The 16,357-nt window shown below is 39.2% G+C and overlaps 1 protein-coding gene and 1 pseudogene across 3 annotated transcripts in view; both read left to right on the top strand.

The window, feature by feature from the left end:
- Positions 1-3,816: 3,816 nt before the first annotated feature.
- LOC107195938 lies at positions 3,817-4,181 on the top strand (annotated as a pseudogene).
- A 10,218-nt stretch (positions 4,182-14,399) lies between these two features.
- Positions 14,400-16,357, top strand: part of UBAP1 (ubiquitin associated protein 1) — a 58,774-nt gene continuing 56,816 nt past the window's right edge. Inside the window, exons 1-2 of one of the 3 annotated variants that reach the window (XM_006916055.3) lie at positions 14,421-14,635; positions 14,921-15,008. The gene's annotated coding sequence lies outside the window, so the exon portion shown is untranslated. Of the gene's footprint in view, positions 14,636-14,920; positions 15,009-16,357 lie in introns of all 3 variants that reach the window. The other 2 variants (XM_015592641.1, XM_025049738.1) reach the window with 2 other exon arrangements.

Genomic DNA, 16,357 nt, shown 5'->3' with positions numbered 1-16,357 from the left:
CCAACTGTGCCCTGATACCTTGGGGACTGGCAAACATCAGAGGACCATTTGACATCAGCCCATTCTTGGCCACCAACCAACATTCAAGTATTGCATCTGGCTGGAAACCTACTCTAGCTGAAGAAGTTTGTTTTTCTTCTTCATGGAGACTTTTGCAGCTTTATCTCCCTTTCACAGACCTGACTTAAGTTCAAGGCTGAGTCATCAGGGTGAGCATGGGAATATCTTTTCTATACTTAAATAGAGGCTAAGGACATTATATCAGAATTCTAGTAATAATATATATTGATCTGGTTAAAATTTATTCCCTATAATGAAAAATCATGAGCAAAAATTGATTTTTCAGATTTATATTTGCCATCTAGAATGAGACTGTTCTGGGCTGTTTGGAAATGCTCAAAAATTCCTATAGATGCATTCATTTTTTTTGCCATCAAGCAGCAATTTCCATTCAACTTCATCTACTCCCTACTCTCTCAAGAATATGGGGAAGAAATAAAATAGAGCTAAATATGGGGGCAAGAGAAGTAGAAAACGAAGAAAGTTGCCTACTTTTCTTATCAACTACTCTTTGTTGTACATCACTGTTCACTTTACCCAGCCATTTCTCAGACTGATCCGCTGCCCACTTCCCCACCCCCAACTTTACAGAGCGATCTCTTCTTTACTGGAAAAAGCCACGCCTCTTGGTTCAGAGCTCCCGGCTGGCCCAGCACCAGCACGAAGTCCATTAAGTGGACCTTGCTCATCATCCCTCTGTCTGTGTTTGTCAAGGATCTCAGTGTTTCTGAGTGTGATATCTCCAGGAAATCAGCATGAACTCAGGGTTTTTCTTTCTAATCTCTCACACGAGTTGGAAATGCTTCTCCTTTTCCTGGTAAATCTTCTGGTCTGAGTTAGAATCACAAGAGTTATGATCACCTGACAGATAGCCTGTTTCTGGAAGCTGGGAGATACAGGGGCAAGGACCACTAAGGTTTATGGAATTAATGTCTGAAGCACTCGGTAAAGCGCTGTACTAATGTTAACTTTAGGCAATCGTTTCAGGTGATTCCAACAACACAGAATTTGCTTAACACAGAACTCAGCTCTGCCTTGCCAGTGGAAGCAGAAATCAGAATTAGAGGGACTGGCAAAGATAAGAATATCAGACTCCCTTATTATGTAGGTGAGGAAACTGAGACCACCTCCTCTCATTGAGAGTGGTGGGCAAAGTGACAGTCCTCTGGCTTCAGTGCAGAAAAAGGCACCGAGCTCCACGTGGGTTGTGCAGTATAGTGGTTTGGAGCAACGGTTTTGGAGTCTGAAGGACTTTGGGTTTGAAAGCCAGTGATTCTGGGCAATAACCTCTACTCTCTAAACTTGTTTCTTTTGCTGTAAATTCGAGTTAATAATATTGTCTGCCTTATGAGACCATTAAAATAATTAAAAACAAAGATGGACATAAAACACTATATAGAACATATTAAGCATTTGAAAAGTGCCTAATATTGTGTGTTTCATTGCAGCATGCTTTTTTCCCTTCTTATAATCAATGACAGAAGAAATGAAGGAACTAGGAGGCTACACACTTTCAAGGCCATGCTCTGCAAGCATAAGTTAGCTGGTATGTCCAAGCTACCAAGGAGACCCACAACAAATAATTACTTCTTTTTACTGATGGGAAAACTGAGGAATACTGGAAATTCAATCTTCTACCATGGTGTAATAGAAAGAGCATCAATTTTGAAAGCAGAGTTTTGACCTGAATTCAAATGCTTGTTATTCTGCCTAGTTGCTTTGAGATCCCGGGCAAATTCCATAACCTCTCTGAGCCTTTCTGAGAGATGTTAATACCCATTACAGAGGGTTATTATGAGGAGCCAAACACATGTTAAATTGTGGTGGACTCCATTGTTTTTGCCTGTTCTAGTATCCAATATCCCTTTTTCTAATAGCATATTTTGATTTCCTTTGGGGAATTACCATTTCCCTGCTGCATTCCAAGCATGGATCTATCGATCAAGGTGCCCTATTGCCTAGGCCAACTGGGTTTTTCGCCTAACTTTGGCCAGTCAGACCCTCGTTTTTTGTAATTTGAATCCTTTTCAGAGTGAAACAGAGATGGAGAATGGTTGGAGCAGATTCATCCCAGGTGGCACCCTGAAGAGACTCTCCAATAGTTCTTGCCATCTAGATCCCTGGTTCTTGTCTTTTCTAAGGCTCGGAGCTACAGCTGTCCTTTCAAGGCTCTGAGCACCCCCATGTCCTCCCAATGAGTTCTTTTTTCGATATTATGTTAGCCAGAGTCAATTCTGTTACTTGCAACCTCAGAACTCTAATTGCTGCACAGATGTTTAATAAATATTAGTTTTCTTTTAACTATCTACCTATTTCCAGCAATCTCCCATACTCTCGTATTCACCCAACATATAGAATATTCTCGTGTTTCAGGACAACCTAAACAGTGGACTTCTGTTGTATTTTGATTGGAATCAGGTCTAGACTGTTGATTTGGTTGTTGCCAATTCATTAGCAAATCTTATCAGGTCTACATTTAAAGCATGCAGAATCTGATCACCTCTTTCCTCTACCACTTCACTAGTGTAAATTACACTCATCTCTTGCCTAGACTATGTAATAATTTCTTAACTGTTCTCCATGTTCTCATTCTTGCATTTTTATCCATTCACTACCCAGGAGGCAGTGTGATTTAAAATAAAAAATAAACCACACCCCAGCTCTCAACCTTTCAAGTATTTCCCATTGCACTTAAAATAACATGAACTTGTAAGACTTTGCTCTTGTCCTCCTCTTTGACCTCGTTCCTTTCCACTCTCATCCTTGTTCACTGCTCTTCACCAACATTGGTCTTTCTGCTCCTTAAACATGACAAGCATATTGTTGTCTTAGATATTTGTACTTGCTATTCCCTAAGTGTCCCCTCCCTGTGTATTCGCTTGGGTCTCTGCTCACTCACTAGCACATAATGGATGTGCAAAAGATAGATACTTGTTGAATTAATGAATGGATAGAGTTCTGATATATCAATGAAATGGGATACTCTGAAGCTGTTAGAAAAGAATAAGGAATAAGGTATAATGTGCTAATATGGAATGACCTCTAAGAAATACACAGTAATAAAAAAGAAAGAAAGAATAAAAAGTGTGTAATAGATAATAGGCTTCTCTTTGTGTAAAAAAGATATATTTCTGGAAGTTTACACAAGAAATCGATAGTATCAGTTGACTCTGGGGGTTAGGGCTGTCTGTGAGAAGACTTACTTTTCACTGTATATCCTTTTGTATTTATGATAAAATTAATTCTTCAATAAAAACTAGTAATCCAAAAGTAATCAGTAGTAGACTAACAAAAAGAAAATAAATATTAAATAAACCTAAGACAGTAATTGTTATAATTTGGTACCATTAAATTCTACGTCTATTTTTTTGGTCTGTTTGAGCTCATAGTGCTAACTCTATTAAAATGAGCTGACCTACAATGTTCCTTCAACACTCTTTTCTTTCCATTAGTTCTAATGTATTTAAATATGGTGAAAAACTTAATCTACAGTAATAACATAGGTCAAAAGTAAAATTAATCAAGAGCGCAGGTCAGAAACACTTGCATATTTTTATAGTACTTAATAATTGAATTATTTAATTTAAGCCAATGATTAAAAAGAATAAATTTGACTTAATAACGATTTTATGAAAGGAAGTAACTACTTTAGGAACAAATGAACAATTTTCTTAAAACTTCTATAGGTCTTTCTTGCTGCCATCCATCTTGGCCGCTGCTCTTGGTTGGGGGCCATCCACCAACTAAGTCAGGGAGATGGTGGCCACAAAGAAGATGAAAAAGTTGCTAGAGTCCATCAACTCTAGGCTTCAACTTGTTTTGAAAAATGTAAAGTACGTGCTTGGGTACAAGCAGACTCTGAGAATGATCAGACAAGGCAAAATGAAACTGGCCATCCTTGCCAACGAACTGCCCAGCCTTGAGGAAATCTGAAATAAGAGTGCTGAGCCATGTTGGCCAAGACTGGTGTCCTTCACTACAGTGGCAATATTGAATTGGGCACAGTGTGTGGAAAATATTACAGAGTATGCACCCTAGCTATCATTGATCCAGGTGATTCTGATATTAGAAGCATGCCAAGCAGACTGGTGAAAAGTAACTCATGCAAATTTTTTCTTTAATAAAACTGGCCAGAGCTTGTTTTGAAAACTGCAAAACAAAACAAAACAAAAACGATTTTAGTCAATGATTTTCCTCTTCAATTTTTTTATGCCAAAGTATTTTAATTTTAGACATTCTTAAATCTCTTTTCTTACATAGCAAAAATGATCTAATTCTCAATTCTCATTCTAAGTTCTCTATTTGTACCAAAAATGACTTATACAGGTAGTCTGTCCAAAGCAGGATCCAAGCACAGACCACAGTTTAAATCTTTGAATCTGTTATGTTTCTTAAACCTTTTTAAATTTAGAAAAGCATTTTTTAATAGACGTTATGTTTTAGAGCAGTTTTAGGTTCATGGCAAAATTGGGCAGAAAATACAGAGAGTTGACATATAGGCCCTGCCCCTCCACACACACCATCTCCCCGACTATGAACATCCCACACCAGAGCAGTTTTTAAAATTTTTATTTTGGTAAAACGGTAACAATGAAAAATATTTATGTATAACATAAACATTTCTGTTTTAGTATTTTTAGGTGTATTTCTCCTTTCTTTTCTTTTCTTTTTTTTTTTAATGACATTAGCTTGCTAAAGAACCTGGGCCAGTTTTTCTGTAGAATGTCCCACTTTCTGAATTTTCCTGATTTCTTCATTGAGTTGTCATTTAATTTGTTCTTCTTTCTTATTTCCTACAAGTGAAAGTTAAATTTAAAGGCTTGATTAGTTCAGGTTGAACATTTTTAACCAAAATACATCAAGGTTGATGCTGTATATTCCCTCTCCCCACCTCTTAGGGAAATACATAACACTGGTTTGTCCTACTATTAATGAGGTTTTTCTCATGAGCCCACAGGGTCTTTATAACCTTCAACTCAAAATAATTTACATGCCAAAGTGGCACTTTTTGGGGAGGCCTGTTCTGAAACCCTATAAAGAAATACACAACACAAGGAAATACAAATTAAAATCCAACCCAAAACTGTTGATCACTCCTCTGGCAAAGTCAAAAAAATTGATAATTTAAAATGGTAGTAAGGACACAGCAAAACAGATACCTCCATATACTTTGGTTCTAGCTTAAATTGATCAAATCTCTTTGATAGGCAATTTGGGGAAAAAGGAAAGCCGTGGTGAATGGGAATCCATGCTGTTGGATCCATGAAAAGCCTCCATTCCTGCCACTATGGCTATTTTGTTTATGTGCCCATTGTGCCTTCTATGGGGTGGTCAATGACAAAGGCCTTCTGTTATCAACTGGTTGAGTCATTTTCTTTACTTGGTTTTGTAGTGCCTCTTATGTAATGGAGTCTCTCTGATATGCATTAATATGTTATGTACTGAATTATGTCTCCCCCAACCCACACCCCCATTTCATATGTTTAAGTCCTAACTCACAGTACTACAGAATATGACTGTATTTAGAAATAGACCTTTGAAGAGGTCTAAGTTTACAGTGAGGTTAAGGTAGGCCCTAATCCAATCTGACTGGTATCTTTTATACAAAGGGGAAATTTGGACAAAGAGACACCAGAGATATGCAAACACTGAGTGTATCTGTGCACACAGTGGATTAATTGTGAACTGAACTTAGGTCAGGACTCCATTTATTATCTAGTCTTCACATTCTAACTGGGGACCACTAATGCTGTTTTGGGTCCTCTAGAATCAATTTCATCTCAAACTCTGTGTCCAATAGTTCTTGAATTGCTGAGATAATATTCCACTTTCCCTGGTGTATGGCTGCCCAAGCAAATGATAGTACATCCTTTAGGGGAAAAATTGGGGCTATCTTTGCCATATGTACTTGCCATGGTGTTGCAGGGTTCTTCCTTCTGAAGACCTGGCCTATTCTTCAGTCACTGGGTTCCAGGCCTAAACACTGCTTCTGGTCCAGGAACTGGGCAATGAATGACTTGGCCCCTCGATCTTCTAGCCTAGATTTTGATTGCTAGGTTGGCCATCTTGACCTTAGGAACATCGTATACTATTAGCCATCTCTATAGCTCTCTGCAGGTCAGGCCCTTCTGGCTGTCATTTCAACCTCACTGCTTATTATGATAATTGCATCTAAGTTGCTTCTGATGGTTAAGTGCTGCCATCTTGCCTCTATTATTTTGGGATCCTATCATTCCCATTGCCACCAAGGAGCTCTGTTTGAAAGTGCAGAGGCAGCTACCATTGAGCTAATACTTCTTTCCTCAGATAATTCCTTAGGGCCCTCATGTGGAAGAGTCATTTGGTGAATTTTCTGGTTTTACCTGCTGTACCCACTTCAACTTTTCTCTTTGCTGAGCCTTTTGGTCTCTAATTTCACCATCCTCCACAGCAGTTCTGACATTCCTATTTTATATATTATGAAATGTACTGTGCTTTCCCCAAGCTCTTATAAACCATCCTAGCAACATGTTAGTACTCTCTCAGGGTCCTTGCCAGTGTGTTATATCCTGTGTCTCAGGAGAACAACCCCATATTGATAACCTCTTCCTCCAATTTTAGGTTCAACTTTTCCCCACTTTGATTGAACCTCAGAATTCTCAGAATGCAGTCGTATTTATATTCTCCTGGCTTCTGTCGGTACATATTAGTTAAGTTCTACTGCTCTTTTAGGTTCCTTTATAGTCCCTTTCCCCCCATATCAGGTCCTGGCCATTTGGGTTGTTACTTAATCCTAGTTATTGGTCTAATGGCCAGGTTGGGATGTTGGGGTAGATCTAGATGGGGAGGCACATTTCTTATAAGGCAGAGATTTCTCCAACATCTTTAAGCAAGGGGGAGAACTAAACTTTAACAAGAATTGAGCAACTTATAAAGGCCCAGAGGTACAGAGGAAACTGGAGATTCAAGATTTTCAAGTAGATAGACCCAGATATTGCCATCCCATGTCTCCCATTTGCAATCCTTCCCAAGCAGGTCTCTAATCTGGGTATAGTCAATTTACTATGGCTGAGAATTCAACCTCTCTGGAGCTCTGCAGATCTTATAAAGTCCTAGGCCTGATCTTGATCATCAGGTTTTTCCGCCATCTGGCTGCAGGAGAAGAAAGTCTCTTTATACATTGCGAAGAAAGCCCTTTGACTTTTGTACTTAGCATTTATAGTCTTTCTCCAACCTACTACTCTCAACGAAAAACATCCTATTACTTCTCAGAGCTTGATACATTATGCTCTCCCACCCCCCGTACATTCCTTTCCTCGGGCAAAACATACCAATTTGCCACAAGTGAAAATTTTATTACTATCACATGCTAGTGTCTAACATGCTCCACCTACCTCTAGTGGCAGTATCCTCATTGCCAGCAGGTTGGTGAGTGATCCAACTCTCAAATCCCATTTCAGAGTTTGCTTTCTTGGCTCACTCCTGGCACCAATTATTGTTAATCAGGTACTCTAGGAAGCAGACAGATTTGAATCCTGAAAGTTTATCGGAGAGTGCTTTCAGGATCATTGTGGGAAAGTGAAGGGAACAGGATTGGGCAGGAGAAGTTAGGCTGCAATGAATGCATTCACAAAAAAGCTTCAGTCTATTCCATGTAAGGAATTGGAGCTAGGATGGCCCTGCAGAATTGTCCCTATTTGGAGCCAGGGTAACCAGGTCTTTGAACGTGGGCTGCCCTAGGGAAGAAGGCATGATTTTAAATGAAGCAGCTTTTCTCTGGTAAGTAAGTCTGTGTGGGGTGCAAGCTATCAGCTATTAACACTCCCAGCAGTTGGGGGAATGAATGTTTCAGTTTTGAAGGGTGGGGATCTGGGGAGCACACCGTAATATACTAAAATATACTTCCTATTGCTTGAACCATTTACAATGGGAAACTACTCATGTGTTTTGTGTAATAAAAATGTTTAAAAGCATTTTTAAATAAGCAAGCAAAAAGAAGAAATTAGAAATTACCCATAATCTTTCCAGCAAGAATTAACCACTGTGAATATTTTGACATGTGTCCTTTGGAACTTCAAATTCAAAATTATATTGTGTATAATTTTACAAAAATGAGACCATCTTGTGTATACTGTTAGTTTTTTTAACAGCAATATTTAATAAGCACCTTTTCATATTTACATACTTCTATAACATCTTTTTTAAGACTTTTTTAGAACGGTTTTAGATTTACAGAAAAAAATTGAGCAAATAGTAAAGAGTTCCATGTATTCTCAGCCCCACCAGTTTCCCTTATTAATACTTTGCATTAATTTAGTACATTTAATGTTACAATTAATGAACCAGTATTAAAGTCTATAGTTTATATTAAGGTCACTGTGTTATACAGTTCTATGGATTTTGACAAATGCATAATGTTATGTATTCGTTGTTACAGTACCATGCAGAATAGTTTTACTGCCCTAAAAATGCTCTGTACTTCACTTATTCATCCCCCTTCACCAACCCCTGGCAATCACTTACTGGGCCTATAAGTTTGCCTTTTATGACATCTTTTTTAATGGCCACATAACATTGTGTCCTCTAGCTGGATAAATCTACTGATGCTGTTACCTGACTTAAAAGACTGGAATGGTAATAACAAACCTTGGATTCACAACAGTAGCAAATCAAACTTTGCTGAACCTCCCCCTCCCCCGCACAGGATTCACTTGCCCATGTGCTCATACTTAACTGTGTATTTATGTTTTATTATCTTTGGGCAAAGGAACGTTTTAAATCTCACATACTATCTTGGAAACCAGAAGAAAACATCTGGCATTTACTCTAACGGGAGAACCAAAGCAAAGCTATAAACACCATCTGTCAATTTTTCCTTCCAAAGGAGCCTTTCCAAATTTTCAGAGGTTCTCTTTGCCAACTCCTGGTCACAGCAGCATCAGAAGCAAATAAAATCATTGAAGTTTTAATCATGTTCTGGGCTAGGAGGCTGGGCTCCCAGAGCGTCCTGCTGCACAGGTGCACATCTTCATAGGCCACTGCAACTCTCCTTCCACAGGTGCCAGTCTCTACCTCCTCATGCAGGGCAGCCATGTATGGATGTGTACTTTGTGCTCTGCACAAAAGTGCCTGGCTGAGGGATCTAGAGAGGAATGAAATTCAGCTGCTCTCAGTTTGACAAGCTGTATACGTTGGCATTGCATCTACTCAGGGTACATTTTTCTATTTTGCACAAAGGTACAGGTTAGATTAGTAGCTGGTCTTGTCCTGGAGCTCACTGAGATCATTTAACTTTATTGTGTTGTTACCATGTTTGTCTTCATCCTAAGGTTCTTGATGATTGAAATGTGGTCTTATTTAATCTTTGTTCCCACTGCAGCATAGGGGTAGGCGTATAGTATACCTCAGTTTATTAGCTGAATAAATTACTAGGGACAGGGTTCTTTTAGCTCAGTGCCAGGACAGTCTCCTCACACCATTTAAAAATAATAAAATTAATTATCTTTTACTATTACTATTTACTATTGACTAATTGGCTTTTATTCTTTTACAGGATGGCTCTTATCATATTAGTTCTCCATCTAAACTACTCAATAACTTTTCGAAGTTGGTTATTACATATTTGTTCTCAAACCCCATTCTCTGTTCTTCTAAAAACTTCATTTCCCAGCTCCTTTGCCAACTGGATACTAGCTAGATTCAGTCAATGGGAAGCACTGGCAGGACATTGAAGGGTGGGAGGAAGAGAGAAATCAGGGTAGTTTTTCCTCTTATGGCTGAGGGAGCACTTTCCAGCAGTAGCTCCCATCTTCTACATGGTTTCTACTTCCCCTCCTTTCTTGGTCCCAAGTTCTGCTGCCCACCCACCTCCAGCCAAGTCCTGCTCTCTCCAGAGCCACAATTTAGTTTGGTGTATATCCCTTCAGTCTTTTATCTGTGCTTAAACACACACACACACACACATACATACATATACATATATGTATGTATGTATGTATGTATGTATGTATACATATGTGTATATATGTATGTAAATATATATGTGTATATATGTAAATATATATACATACATATATATATAATTTTTTTTACAAAAATGGATATAACAGACATTATTCTGCAACTTGCTTTTTAACTTCATAATATATTGTGATAGTCACTGCCAAATTGCTCTATAAAAAAGTTTCACCAATTTATATTGCCATTAATGTTTGCTTCTCCATCCATGCCAGCACTGGATGCAGTTAATCCTTTTTAGCTTTTGCCAATTTGTTAGGTGAAAAATGGGGCCTTGTTTCATTTTTTAAAATTATCAGTGATGTTGAACAATTTTTATGAGCTATTTGTGTTTCTTCTTTAGTGAACTTCCTCTTGAATAAGTTATATCCATATTTTTCTATTGAATCATTCCATTTTTTTCTTAATTATTTGTAGAGGCTCTCGTGTATTGGAGAAATTAACCATTTTTCTGTTATATAGGTCACTAATATTTTTCTTTCTAGTTTATGTTTTCACTTTGTGTAGATTTTTTTTTTTTTTTGGGCCATTATCAAATCTATCAACTATTTCTTTTATGGCTTCTGAATTTAGTGTCCCGATCAGAAAATTTCTTCCCACTCATGATTCAAAAAATATTCTTCCGTATTATCTTCTAATATTATTGAGTTGTTGTGTATATGTTTATATTTTCATTCTTTTGGAATTTGAAATCATCTTTATCCATTCAGGATAATTGCATCTTCATATGATAGTCATCACATAGGTCTTAACATCAGAAGGAACCTCAGAGGTTACCCAGAGACCTGAGTCCTTAATTGTAGTCTTGTGTTTCTGAGAAAGGGCAAAGGATTTCAGTCTCACCTCCAAGGTTCCAATGATTCATCCTGACTTTTCCATTGGATTTCCCTGGAAAAAAGGTGCCAATGACTTTATTTATAGCTTTAGAACTGTTAAACCCAAGCCATGCTTCTTCTCTCTTGGTCTCGCCAGCCTATTTCCCTCTGCTTTTCTACATATACCCTTTGTACTACTTAGTGATTCTGAATTTTCCTGGAACTTTCTTGCATCCATGCCTTTGCTCAAACTGCTTTGTTTTTATTGCTTTTGGCACCCTTCATTCTACCTGTCCTCTAAGGCCTACCTTAAATGCTTCAATTCTCCATGAAGTCTCTTCCTCAATTTCTCAAAACCACCCAAACACTCTCTCCTCTCTACTCTTCAGGCATGGAATGTGTTACTTAGGGAACTCAGGCGATTATCTGCCAGGTACCATCTTTATCTGTACAACTGTCTGATTCCCTCACTTGACCTCCTTGAGAGCATCTTTGTAGACTCATGGCGCCTGGCTCATGGTAGGACTTAGTCAATGCTGGACAGCTAAATGAATAAAAGATTGTAGAGTTGGTTGTCTGTCTTTCCTGTCTCTGCTCTTAGACTCCCTAAAAGTCTAGTGTATGAAGGGAGAGAGAAAGAGTAGGAAAATAGGGAGTGGAACTGGTGCCTCTTGGCCTGAAATGCTGTTTCTAGAACAGCAGGTGTGCTGCCAATGTCTAGATGCACTGGGAGGGGAAAGACACAGGGTAGGGGTAGTAGAGGGCTGGCATCCTGTTCAGTCTTTTCTGGCCACAGGTGAGTTACTACAGGGATTCATATCTGGCAACTGACAACTATGAGTCACTCCTAGGAAGGTGAATTATTTGTTTTTCCAGGAAGGAAATGTCTCCACTTCCTTCCTATTTCTTAAGGATAGGTGGCACACAGCAGGCTGGCCTAGGAGTAGGTGGTTAGAAAACTGGCCCCCACTTAAAGCAAAAGGCAGAGAAAGAAATATTATTATTGTATCAGGAGACCTCTGATGGGGAATCTCAAGAAGTCCCTGTCTGATAGGGGAGGCTTGTCTTTGGTCTCAGGGAGTCCTATTTTGAGAGAAGATGAATAGGCCCAGCCCTCCAAAGGTTTTTCCTTCCTAAACTTCCATGGCGCCATAGTCTTCTGATTCCTTTTCTACTTCTCTGGCCACTACTTTTCTATCTCTTTCTCTGCTTCCTCTTCCCATGCCCTATTTGTCAGTGTTCCAAAGGGTCCTATCATCAGAAATTTTAATTTGAATTTCCATTTTTCTAGCCAAACCTGCAAGAATTTGCCTCAGGTCAAAAATCTTAAAGTCATCCTTAACTCCTCTCATTTCCTTACATTGTGCAACTAATCTGTGAGTAAATTCTTATGGTTCTACTTTCAAAAGGTATCCAGAACCTGACCATTTTAAATCACCTTCACTGCTACTACCACTCTGATAGGGTACTATCATTTCCTGCCTGGGTTATTGCAGTAACCACTAAGTGTCTCTACCCTTGCCCTTCTTGCTTAGTGTAATAGCTAGAATGATCTTGCTAAAAAGTTAGATCATTTCCCTTCTCTGCTCAAAACTCTCCAATGGCTTTCAGCTTACTTAGAGTAAAAGTCAAAGTCCTGAAAAGATCTACAAGACATTATGTGATTTAGCCACCTGTTAACTCTCTGACTTAAATTCCTGCTACTCTGTAATTTGTTCATTTCACTCTAGTCACACTAGGCTGCTTAATGTTCCTAGAACATAGGTGAGCTTCCACCTTAGGACCTTGGTAGTTACTGTTCCCTTGGTCTGGCATTTTCTTCTACATATCTGAATGACTCATTTCCTGACTTCCTTAAGGTCTTTAGTCACGTCACCTTTCCCTGGCCATCCTTTGTAAATGTCAACCATGGATATTTCCAATCTTCTTTCCCTTGCTTTATTCTTAACACCTGTTACCATTATTATTATTTCCCTCTAAAATGTAAGCTCTGTGAGCAGGGATTTTTTGTTTGTTTATTTAAAAAAATTAATTACTTTTTCTTTTGGTAAGATGGTTTCTTTTACATACTTCTGTATCCCCAGTGTGTAGAATTGTGCCTGATATATTGCAGGAACTCAATAATACTTGTTAAATGAATGAAATTTTATTTGTTCAAGGACTACCAATATACTACACGTGTACTCCTTCTTTCCTGATTTCCAAGCTTACATCCCCTCCTGAAAATTTCTCCAGAAAACGTGCCATCATCTTAATCTCAGTTTAGCCAGGTGAACTCATTATTTTCTCCCTTAGGACTTCAGTAAACCTTAGATCTTTCCTGTTTCTGTTAGTAAGAGACCCCCAAAACTTGGCTCCTCCTTCTCCATTATTTCTCCTTCCATATCTAAGTCTTGTTGAGTCACTCTCTTAAGTCTTTTTCTAGTTCATCCCCCTAGTCTCCATCCCCGCTGTTTCTGCTTTATTTCAGGTGTGAATCTTTTACCTTTCCACAAATCTTCTGTGGCTGTCCATTACCTGTTCAATTAAGTAGGCAAATAATCAAGAATTGTTGGTTTGTTATTCTCTGCTTACTTTAACTACCCTCCCCGCCCCACTTCTGGAATGCCCACCTTCTCTCATTGTGAGTTAAAACTGCTGAACTTTTCAGAGTACAAATATTATCTCCTCTGGAGTTCTGGAGAGAAAACAGGGCTGGAAAATTAGGCATGAGAGTGTACACACACTTTGTGTACATAGAAAGTGTAGATGTAAATCCCTTAGCCAAAAGTCAATTTTTCTAGATCAACTGATGCGCCATTATCACCCTCTTACTCTTCCACGAGTCAACTGTTTATGCTTCTATTTCCTCCACTACTTAGAAACTTTCGTGAACAAACATTCATCTCATTCAGTAAGGAATCCTCCATGCATATGATTCTGGAAGACACTCAATAAGCGCAGAAGGCAGTAAAGGTTTGGAATTGGATTACCTGATTTTTAAACTGGTTGAATGTCAGAATTGGAGAAAGATTTAGTGGTCACCTTTCAATCCATTCATTTGTAAATGGGGAAAGTGACACCATTACCGGCAAGAGTGGGCCTTTTACCAGGTCTGTGACCGGGCACCAGAAGCCAGACATGCTGATTCCCAAATAGGTCTTCTTGATAAATCTTTGCGCGTCCCTTTGTGTTTCAAGGATCCTGGGATTCCGTCAGATAGACGTCTACCGTGCCTATCTTCCAGTAGTGTATTAGTCCCATTGATCTGAACTCATTTTCCCGCATTCCATCTGCCCTCCGCTCCTTCAACTTTGGTCCCCTCACTCTGACCCTTCTGCCTCAATCTGCTTCTCCAACCCCTACGCTTTACTCTCTTAGTGACTCTCTCCTTTCTTTCCTACCTTTGGGTCAGCAGAGTTCACCCGGTCCAATTGCAACGCTCCAGGCAGCAGTAGCTGAGCACTGGAAGAGAGATTAGGGATCTCACGGTCAGCTCCTCCCATAGGCCGAGGTGGGAGGGGCGGGTGGACGCGGCGCCATGACGTCAGACGCCTAAAGGGGCGGAGCGATGGGGGGAAGGTGGAGGGAAGTAGGACTTCAACATGGCGGCTGTGGGTCTGGCGGTGGCTACGGTGACGGCCTGGCCCTGGGTGGGCAGAGTTGAAGGTGGTGGCATTCGCTCTCCCTAGGGGCCGTCAGGGGCTCAGGAGGGACCGGGCTTGAGAAGTCGGTTGGCGCCAGCACCTTTTGGCTACTGGAACGGCGGCGGCAGCGGCGTTCAGGTGAGGGGGCCTCCTTTTGGGGGGAGAGGGGCGGAGTTGGGGGAAGGGGACCGGTACCACGAGATGGATGGGGGAGGGAACCAGGGGAATAGGCTAGAGGCCCTGCTGGATGAAAGGAGCTGCCGCTGAGGGAGTTGGAAAGGGAAGAGGCCAGAGTTCCTTGACTTGGGAAGGATTCAGGGTGAAGGGTCGGAGTGAGGAGACCAGAGTTGGAGGGGCTGAGGGCAGATGTAATGTGGGAAAATGAGTTCGGATTAAGGAGACTAATACATTCCTGGAAGACAGGCGCAGTACATATCTATCTGGCTGGACTGAGAGCTCGATGGGAATTAGAGGATGTCGGGGGAGAGGGATTCAGGTTTCAGTAAAGAAGGTAAGTGATGGGGAGTTGAGGGTGAGCTGGGGACGTGAGGTGCAGATTTAGTTCTCCCTGAAGCGATGAGATTTGGGAGAAGGGGAGGAGACCAAACGCGAGGTGAGTGATCTTTGGGGATATCTTTGACATTGTCTGGTCTTTAGGTATGTTTATCTTGCCTCTTTTGTTTCTTGGGTGGAGTCTTACCTGTACAGTCCATCTGGGCCTCAGAAAAAGCCCTAGATCTTTCTTGTGGAATATCAAGTTATACAGTTCATTTATTTGATCTATATCAGTTATCTCTGGTCTTTGTGTTACCGTCACATGTACTGTTTTCCAGACTAGTCTCTTAAAAGTATGGCTGGGCATAAAAATGGATTTTATATTAACTGATATTTAGAGTTTTTAAGACAGCGTAGAGTGTTGCAAAACTGGATTTGGTAATTTAGTTACTTAACTATTAAATATATTTTGTTCTCTTTCCTCAATTCTGTATTAGTATTTGAGAATTTGGATAGATATGGATGTTTTTCTTTAGAATTTTGTCAGATTTGATGGTGGGAAAAACAGGGCACTTAGTCTAGTGATAGCTAGCCTTTTCCAGTTAATGTCTCAAACTAGTTAAACTGAAAGTTCCTGTATTATTTTATAGCAGAGATTGTGAAATGTCCAAAGATTACATTGTCTGCGTTTACGTATTTTTAGTGGAGTTTTATAAGTTAAATTTTTGTTTCTAATCCGTCCTATTTTTTGTTATTTATTCAACATTTATTGAATGCCTGTTGTGTGTTGCATTAAGAGTCATAATTATGGAAATGGGAAATTAATGTTTTTTTTAGTGAACATCTATCACTGCACAGCAAATAACTTGCTATGACCTCATTGGAAGATAAAATATTGTTTTAGAAATGAAGACAAAAGAAAAAATTAAAGTATGTGAATATTAGAACTTCTTAAATTTTTCTTTGTTTCGTATTTGACTCATTACCTCATCATGACATTTTCTGTATATCTGAAAGATTTTATTTTTCATTTTGATTTCGAAGAAGACAATAATAGTATCTTGATTAAAAAAATATTAGATCTTAGGCAGTTCTCATCGATGGTGGTTCACACTTTTTGGTCTGGCAGATGTCACTTTATCTTGTGTTATGTTTTATGTCTTGACTGTAATAAGGTATTTAAAATGAGATTCCTGAAGTTTAATTCAGTGACTAAAATTCTCTCAAGTATTTTTAGCATTATATATATTTTAATTATCCCACAGTGTAAGATTATACATTTTTCCTGTTCTCTAATTATATTGTTGAATGTTTTGAGATTTTTCATATGTAGATTATTTTAAGTGTAAATTTTTTCTCTACAGA

The sequence above is a fragment of the Pteropus alecto genome, unplaced genomic scaffold (assembly GCF_000325575.1).
Source record: "Pteropus alecto unplaced genomic scaffold, ASM32557v1 scaffold206, whole genome shotgun sequence".
Lineage (NCBI taxonomy): Eukaryota > Metazoa > Chordata > Mammalia > Chiroptera > Pteropodidae > Pteropus > Pteropus alecto.
The sequence above is the reverse complement of the archived record's forward strand: the minus strand, read 5'-3'. Positions and strand labels throughout refer to the sequence as shown.